The following is a 9,623-nucleotide window of genomic DNA, read 5'->3' as shown; positions in this document are numbered from 1 at the left end:
AACACAGTGTGAAATTTTGAGTCGATTTTAACCGTAAAATTTACCGATTTTATGAAAGAATGTGTAGAAAATGAGATTTTCAAGCTGAATATGGCAAGAACTCCTCGTCCTGAGCTCTGATACCAATTGTAGGATCATGTAGCGACCTGAATGAGTCGATCGGAAGAGCTCTCGTACGTTTCAGAGGCGGAAACTAAGAAACGCACTACAAAACAGCTTGAAATACATTTTAATCCTCTTGTATATTCAATTTACAGTGTTTACAATGAGAGGAAATACCGGCAGCACCTCGGTATCACTGTTCTTAACCGTTACAAATGACAAAGACAAACAACCTATTTATAGTCGACACCTAACCGTTTAAAACTCTCAAACGAACACTAAACTTCAAACGACCACATGTTCAAACGGACAACTACTGTTTCAAACGGCCACCATATTACAAATGGTTACATTCAAACGGTGGGCTTCAAGTTGTTGGGCTTCAATATGGGCTTGTCTTCAACCGATTGGATATTCAAAAGGTTCACTCTCATTGGATCCTTCAATCGGCAACATATTATTGGACCAACTTTCATTTTGTCTTTAGTGAACATTCACATTTCTATTTCATAATCAAACGTGCATGTTATAATCTTTTGTGATGTTGATGAAATCATGATGTCACATGTGATGTCATCAAGGTGATGTCACATGTGATGTCATACTTGATCGGATCCGCAACAAGACTGAGACTCGACATTAAGACGAAGACGACAGATGACTGCACCAACAAACCCTAAGACAAGCGCTCAGCCACTTATTAAAAAAAAACTCGAACATACGAGCATTCTATTGATTTTACTCAGCTTCCTCCGGTTATCCCAGATGCATGTGAATTGTCTACCAATCATGTTATACTCCAACAAACCAAAGTTGTGAATGAAAGAATTAAAATTACGCACGCATGAAGGTTTAAACGTGGAGTTTTTCCTTTTTCAAGAAAATGCACCACGTTAGAATCTCCCATAATGATCCACAAACCTAAATTATTCAAGAACTCAAACTCAATATCACCCTCATAAAGTTTGTTTCGCTATAATCCCTTGAGGCGCATAAACATTCATCACGTTTAGCTTCTCCCCACTACCTTTAAGTTTACCTTTTATTAGATGAAAACCCCTGCTTTTCAGCAAGCTATAGTGTTCAAACACCCCCAGATCCCACAAGCAAAGCAATCCAACCCACCCAATTGCCCCAAAGAAGCCACAAAATCCATTCATAAGTTCTTTGTAAGGTCTAAACTTTTAAAAAAAGACTAACGAACTTCATTAGGCAAAGTACCAAACGGGTCGAATAATTTAGAAGTAAAATTCTGCATTTAACTTCATATTAACTAACAAAAGAGTTTATACCCCAATATTTCATAAAGTATTAACAAGTCTTTAACTACAAGTTTAATACCTAACCACTACCGGGTTGACTTACATACAAAAGACCCGTTTTAACAAAAACATTTAACCAAAAGTTTAAACCATAAATAGGATCTTCGCGGAAGCGTGCATCATGAGTGTGTTCGATCCAAGTAGTGCCATCGATCAAGTAGCCTTTCCTACATACAACCAAACCATTAAACATTTTAAATCATAAATTTATAAGACATCAAATTATTAGTCGAACCACAATAAGACTTTTTAAACCTTCTTCCAAACATGAAATTCTCATCTTGGCGCATTGCCCATTCAACTCATTCAACCCATATCCTTAACATTTTTCGGCTTACACTAACTCATTACAATTACACGATAACATCTCCAAGTTAATAACATTTCAAATTAATACATACTAATAATATTTTATGAGCGAGGGAACTTACCTTTACGTTGCCTTGTTTGTGACCCGGAATGGCTCGTTTCCTCCTTTTTCACTCCTACATTTTTTTTACAATCAACATAGTTTAATCTCATGTCTTTGTTCCCATTCTTTTCTCCACATAATCAAATTAACAATCTATCATTTACCAAGTCTAATCATCTATCATTATACACACATGAGATCATCTTTGTCATATAGAAATCTTTGTTCAAGGCATTTCATCAAACACTTGGTGTGCATACCACTAGTAAAGCATAATGTACAAGTAATCTATGCACATTCCTACTAATTCATATCTTGGATCATCAAATCAACTAAGCTCACATAATATTCATCCTATATCAATTTCATTTATAAATAGTCTACTACATATACATTCATACATCAACATTGTTCAAATCTTGCACCTACATGATCATTATACTTCATCTTCCTATCACTACAAATGGGTTTTGTTTCAAATCATCAAGATAATCAAATTCAAGCATAATCCATCTTCTACATGATAATTCCAAACAATATTCATGCTTAATTCCATATAATTTCATGGATTGATTACAACCCACTACATGAAAGATCATCAAATCATGAAATTCAACTTACCTTATGTTAGAGACACTTAGATGATCAAGAATCTCAATACATGCATTCAATTTCAGGCCTAGAACCTCTTTGATTTGCTGAATTTCTTGTTGTTGTTGAAGGAGAAGGTTTTTCTCCTTCTCTCCCTCTCTCTCGTACCATATACACATACACACACTGCACTCTTTTTTTTTATTTTCAATCTTTCATTCAATTATACACTTTCAACCCCTATAGTTTCATTTGTTATTTATTAAAGCACAACTTTCATCCTTTCTACACAAAGTCCATTCTACTTAACTTAGTTAATCACTAAAGTTATTATTTTACATACCTAAATGTTTAAAGGCACAATAATTACATTACACATTTTTGGGGTGTTACAAGTCCACCCTCCTTAAAGAAGGTTTCGTCCTCGAAACCTGAATACGTACAGTTTAATAACACGCATACACATTACGTAGTCCAAGTCTTTTGGGTATAAATAGTCCTACTACGAACATACATACCTTACTACTCGAACTCTTACGTATAATTTACATGCTCTCAAATCTGTTTAAACAAATGCTAATCACAACACCTATGCGTGTGATTCTTTTACATACTAGTCTACGCGTACACTCATGTCTTACTACATTCAATTTCGGTTTACACATTAAATTACATCCTGTGCATGCACATTCACTTAACTTTCCTTGGAACACCCTATTATAATAGGCGCACCATTCCCTTCCTTTTTTTTTTTACTACTAACAACTTTGACCCGTTTGCCCCTACGTTGAGGTTTTACCGGATTAACATCGAGCGACCCTTACAACCATTCTCATCCTAGCAATTCCATTATTTGTGCATCCTTACTTGATTTCAGTTATTCAAATATAGATAACTTTATCTAAACAAAATAAGAAGCGAGATCGATAGTCACTTACATTAGGCGTTCGTATTTGTGATCGCTTCCTCGCCTCCTTTTGACCCATTTGCCTTCTGTGCTTGTGTCATCTTGTCATGATGCTTATCCTTACATGTCGCCACATTCACATTCTCGTTATCATACAAGATTTTATATTTCACCAATCATATCAAGTTCATATCTCGCATTTTCACTTATCATTGTAACAAGCACAAGGCATAGATTCAACAATGCATCATTCTAGATTCACGCAAATTTTAATATACATCATCAAGTATAACATTCAAGGATCCATCATGCATCATTCAATCCTTCTGTTCTTACAATCATATTAGGATTTCTAATCATACTATTCTCATATTCGTTGACTTTTCTGAAAAGTCAACGATCAAGTATGTAAACTCCCGACTTAGGAACATATGTCCATATCGATGTAGTTGGTAATGCTAATGACACCATAAACCTTTCGTACCCATTTAGTGAAATACATACTACCATGTAATCTCCTAGTTACATACACAATACACATAATCAATTTTACACATGTTAATACTTTCATTATCTTACATTTGACAACCACATACAAGGTTAGTCAATTAACATAATCATAACATCTTCATTCACTAGCAAATTCACCTGTTTTACTTTTAGCACATATTCACTTCTTAATTGCAAATTAAGTAATTATTATAACACATGACGAGTATCACTCATTCAAGTACAATGTACAACTCCCTAACGCTTAATCTTTTCCAAAATATACAGTCAACCCGAATTCTTGTTACGAGTTCCATTTATAGCACATTCTTCAAGTTCGTTACTACTAATTACATTATTATCATATTTCATTCACATATGTCAAGTCTTTCATACAATCTCACATCCTAACTTCTCTTAAACATTTCATCATTGATATAGTTATCACAACCCAACCATTATTTCCTTCTTAATCATTCGTACTTGTCTCGAGAGTTTAACGTTGTTTTAGGTTTGTTACCGTTACATGATATAAAGTACATTCTTAGGTTAATCTCCGCATAACTTCATTCGGGTCACCATGATTTGTTCGTTCATTTCATTCATTTTTTTTATTACTTGCTATGCACGGCTACGCCTTGATTAATGACATTGAGTTTGAACTAAGAATTTCGTTCTTTTCTTGACCTCTAAAGGTCAAACCTTCCAACCGCGTCATACTCGTGTTGACATTTGTACGTATGGAGACATTATTCCGTCCGTAACTTTCTATTTAACATTCATAAGTCAAATACTTTACTAACCTTATTATTTACATAAACAACGATTCGTGTCCTAGTTCAGTCCACCCCCCTTCGGGAGCGCGTGTCAAAAACTAGATTGATCTCGTCCATCCATGTAATGAGCTTCCGCTCGTGTGCATCTTTTCACCAACTCTACTAGTTTTATCATGCCAAGAGTTCGACCATCCTCATCTACAAATTAAGCGTTAGCACATTTCATTCAGTTTTCCTCAAACATGGTATTTATCAAATCATCCTGTTTACATACTAGCTCTTTCTAGATTCTTTTTAAAACATTAATTCGTTTGACTCGTTCGTAACGGGTCAATACATGACCGTTGCTTAATAAATCATTTTCATTTGTTTGACCCGTTTATGACAGGTCAATACATAACCATTCTTTAACATACTATTTTCATTCAAATATTCGTTGTATTCGGTGTTAGCTCACCTGTATTATATTATTTTTTTTTTCACAAATTTCTCATTAAATTGGTATACTTCATTACATACTTCGTTTCTTACGTACGACTCTTGCATTTCATAATTATATGCCAATTTCTACAGTTTGACTTTTCAAGGTCAATCTGCCATTTATTAATTTTGTACACATATATTGGGTCATGTGTTGCACTTACTTTCAATTCAAAACATACTAATAAAACATCATTTCGCCATTTTAGAAATTCGCGGACAACTTTTCTTTCTCATCCATACTTATGCCATTCTCCGGGTCGTAGTCCCTTATTCACCCCGACTCACATGAGTCGACTTCTAATATGTTTCTTATGAATTTTGTTTATGTGACAATTAGCTTTATATCCCTTGCCATCATATTGTCATTGGTCTTACACTTACCCAAATAACCCGTTCGACTTCAACAAGGTCGAATCGTCAATATATTTCTAGATAGGTTAAGATTATTCCCTTTTTAAACGCAACTTATCCCTCACTTGCTCGCAAGTGCATCGTATGTATCTATGCATCATGTTAGTTAAGTGCCCTACCTGACTCGACAAGGCTACCGACCCCACTTACTTACAATATTTATACCTACCTTAGTAGGAGAAGGAAAGACATTCCTTCCCTCATTCTTACTCATTCCCACTTTGTTTATGGATTTGAACTTTTGTTCTTCTTATGTGGTTGGTTCGCAGATACTTATGGATTCAAGTCTTTTCATTCTTACTTATGACTCTTATATGTTCGATCCGTACTTGCTTACGGATTTTACCTTTCACTATTATACTCCATTCTTATAAGTTTAATCCGTATATCAAATACGGATTCAAACTTTTTCATTCTTATAAGTTTGATCCGTACTCACCCACATATTCAAACTTTTCATTCATACCTTTCGTTCTTATATGTTTGATCCGGACCTAACTACAGATTCAAACCTTTCATTCTTATGGAATACTCACATTTTCTTAAGAGTCTTACAACTCCTTTTATCCACACGTCAACCTACTTCCCGATTCTACCGGACATACTAGTGATAATTATCACGGTCTCACGAATGTTATATACTTCTTATATTAATCACACATTCTTGTCTGCATCTACAAAAACATTCTAGATCAATACCATTTCTTACTTATTCAATTTAAAATTTCATTCTTACGCATACTTTATCATCCCTCTTTCAGCATACTTAATTTATTCTAACATTCTGAATTTCATAACTTTCCTTCCGTTCATTCTATAAATTGGTCAAAACGATCACGAATCATCTACATGCCATCAATAAGTCAAAGGACTTATTATTACATACATTCGTATCCTTCTTTCCGAAATTTTATATTCCCGAGACATATTATCATAGCACAATTCGAGTCACATGATTTCTTATCCGCCCTTACATGTTCCCAAGCGAAAGAGAAATTGAACATGTTCCATTATAAGTTGTAGGCTTACTTTCCTTTCTTATCTTTCTTTCTTTCATTCGTTCTCCTTACCTTTTTATACATCATTTGTTCTTAGTAATTCATTTTCATAAATCATAAACCCATCCAATCTTCCTTTACATCATTCTAAATACGTTAATTACTTTATTCGTTCGTGTTTGAGACTTCCCATTCTTTCCCACATTCATCATTAAAACATGTTAGCTATCATGAATTCTCAGTTTCATAATCAATTTGAGATGTTCCTAGCGTTTAATTGAATACTAGAATTGAATTAAAGAGCCTCGCATATCAAACAAACAAATCGGAAAAAGCAGTCAAGGAGGTGCCGTCGCCGACGGCACATGAGTGCGTCGCCGACGGCCTGTATAAAGTTGCGTCGCTGAAAAAGTGCGTAGACAGCAAGTTAACCCGTCGAATGAAAGGGTGCCGTCGCCGACGCCACAAGGGGCCGTCGCCGACGGTCTCTCCATTGCGCAGACGCTGATTAACTTAAAAACTTCATTTCCAGGCCGTTTTTCGACCCGAACCGGTCCCACGGAGTCCCCCGTAACATTCCCCTACATCTCAATAAATCTTTATTGTAAACTAACCATAATCCCTTCCCATTTCTAACTATAAGCATAATCAAAATTTACAATTTACTTACTTGCATAGCGCTTCGGAACGAACACACCTTCATACGAGCTTTCGGTTTGAGTTCAAGCATTTTAACTCTAATGCTTAAATCCCTCAAACCTCGGCTCTGATACCAACTTGTAAGGTCTAAACTTTTAAAAAAAGACTAACGAACTTCATTAGGCAAAGTACCAAACGGGTCGAATAATTTAGAAGTAAAATTCTGCATTTAACTTCATATTAACTAACAAAAGAGTTTATACCCCAATATTTCATAAAGTATTAACAAGTCTTTAACTACAAGTTTAATACCTAACCACTACCGGGTTGACTTACATACAAAAGACCCGTTTTAACAAAAACATTTAACCAAAAGTTTAAACCATAAATAGGATCTTCGCGGAAGCGTGCATCATGAGTGTGTTCGACCCAAGTAGTGCCATCGATCAAGTAGCCTTTCCTACATACAACCAAACCATTAAACATTTTAAATCATAAATTTATAAGACATCAAATTATTAGTCGAACCACAATAAGACTTTTTAAACCTTCTTCCAAACATGAAATTCTCATCTTGGCGCATTGCCCATTCAACTCATTCAACCCATATCCTTAACATTTTTCGGCTTACACTAACTCATTACAATTACACGATAACATCTCCAAGTTAATAACATTTCAAATTAATACATACTAATAATATTTTATGAGCGAGGGAACTTACCTTTACGTTGCCTTGTTTGTGACCCGGAATGGCTCGTTTCCTCCTTTTTCACTCCTACATTTTTTTTACAATCAACATAGTTTAATCTCATGTCTTCGTTCCCATTCTTTTCTCCACATAATCAAATTAACAATCTATCATTTACCAAGTCTAATCATCTATCATTATACACACATGAGATCATCTTTGTCATATAGAAATCTTTGTTCAAGGCATTTCATCAAACACTTGGTGTGCATACCACTAGTAAAGCATAATGTACAAGTAATCTATGCACATTCCTACTAATTCATATCTTGGATCATCAAATCAACTAAGCTCACATAATATTCATCCTATATCAATTTCATTTATAAATAGTCTACTACATATACATTCATACATCAACATTGTTCAAATCTTGCACCTACATGATCATTATACTTCATCTTCCTATTACTACAAATGGGTTTTGTTTCAAATCATCAAGATAATCAAATTCAAGCATAATCCATCTTCTACATGATAATTCCAAACAATATTCATGCTTAATTCCATATAATTTCATGGATTGATTACAACCCACTACATGAAAGATCATCAAATCATGAAATTCAACTTACCTTATGTTAGAGACACTTAGATGATCAAGAATCTCAATACATGCATTCAATTTCAGGCCTAGAACCTCTTTGATTTGCTGAATTTCTTGTTGTTGTTGAAGGAGAAGGTTTTTCTCCTTCTCTCCCTCTCTCTCGTACCATATACACATACACACACTGCACTTTTTTTTTTATTTTCAATCTTTCATTCAATTATACACTTTCAACCCCTATAGTTTCATTTGTTATTTATTAAAGCACAACTTTCATCCTTTCTACACAAAGTCCATTCTACTTAACTTAGTTAATCACTAAAGTTATTATTTTACATACCTAAATGTTTAAAGGCACAATAATTACATTACACATTTTTGGGGTGTTACATTCTTATCACCCCAAAATTTAATAAGATCCATAGACAGAGTTTCATGTTTACTTGTAGCAAAATAAAACTTATCCCATCTTTACTTTTGATACCTCAAACCCACAGTGCTTTATCATCACCCCCAATCCCTCTCATATTTAAAGATAAGAAGTTCATTAATTCACCTCATTCTTACCTCCTTCCATAATTACCTCCCTTACCATCGCACTGTGATCTTCCAAATTTCGCACCAACCGCCAAAACCAAATCAGTGGTAGCTTCCACTTTTTTATCAATTTCTAATAAAGATTTGCTCGCTAAATGATGACAGTCACCCCTTGATATCGCTAGAGCCTCCACCACCTCTGCGATTATATCCGATTCTCTTCCGTTGTGATTTAGAAGACCATTTAGTTCTCCTATCTTTACGCTACTGATCCTTTGATATATCTTGCGTCACACTCATGGATTTGTTTTCCAAACCCAGCAGATTATTTAGTTGAAACAAATCCTCAAAATCCAATGTGTACCTCTTTTTTGGCCTGTTCTCCTCATTTGGGCTGGGCTTTGACTTTGTGTGGCAATAAAATTTTGGGCTTCTTAATAAGGTTTTTTTAGTTATCTTCAGACTTAAGATAATACACCTTATCCCACATCGAGATTTATAGAGTCAATCAAATGTTCCATCATTATTTCAATTAACAAGTCTTTTTGGGTTATCCGAGGCACATTTAATGATTCCACTTCTTCCTCGGAAATTGGCGCCACAACTCGCTTTGCTCTCTTTCCTCTGACTTATTGTTTTCTCCGACGACTAGTGTGTC

At 34.8% G+C, this 9,623-nt stretch overlaps 2 long non-coding RNA genes across 3 annotated transcripts; both read right to left on the bottom strand.

Annotated features, from left to right (window-relative positions):
* Nucleotides 1-1,376: 1,376 nt before the first annotated feature.
* Nucleotides 1,377-2,603, bottom strand: LOC110881286. Its single transcript, XR_002559670.2, has 3 exons — nt 2,458-2,603; nt 1,856-1,909; nt 1,377-1,591 (listed from the first exon to the last, which is right to left on the bottom strand). It is a non-coding gene; the product is annotated as an uncharacterized LOC110881286 (long non-coding RNA).
* Nucleotides 2,604-7,375: 4,772 nt separating this feature from the next.
* Nucleotides 7,376-8,597, bottom strand: LOC110881285. Of its 2 annotated transcripts, XR_002559669.2 has the most exons (4): nt 8,457-8,597; nt 7,855-7,908; nt 7,679-7,762; nt 7,376-7,590 (listed from the first exon to the last, which is right to left on the bottom strand). It is a non-coding gene; the product is annotated as an uncharacterized LOC110881285 (long non-coding RNA). The 2 variants fall into 2 exon arrangements; XR_002559668.2 differs by lacking the exon at nt 7,679-7,762.
* Nucleotides 8,598-9,623: the final 1,026 nt, after the last annotated feature.

The sequence above is a fragment of the Helianthus annuus genome, chromosome 7 (assembly GCF_002127325.2).
Source record: "Helianthus annuus cultivar XRQ/B chromosome 7, HanXRQr2.0-SUNRISE, whole genome shotgun sequence".
Lineage (NCBI taxonomy): Eukaryota > Viridiplantae > Streptophyta > Magnoliopsida > Asterales > Asteraceae > Helianthus > Helianthus annuus.
This window is presented reverse-complemented; position numbering and strand designations above follow the sequence as displayed.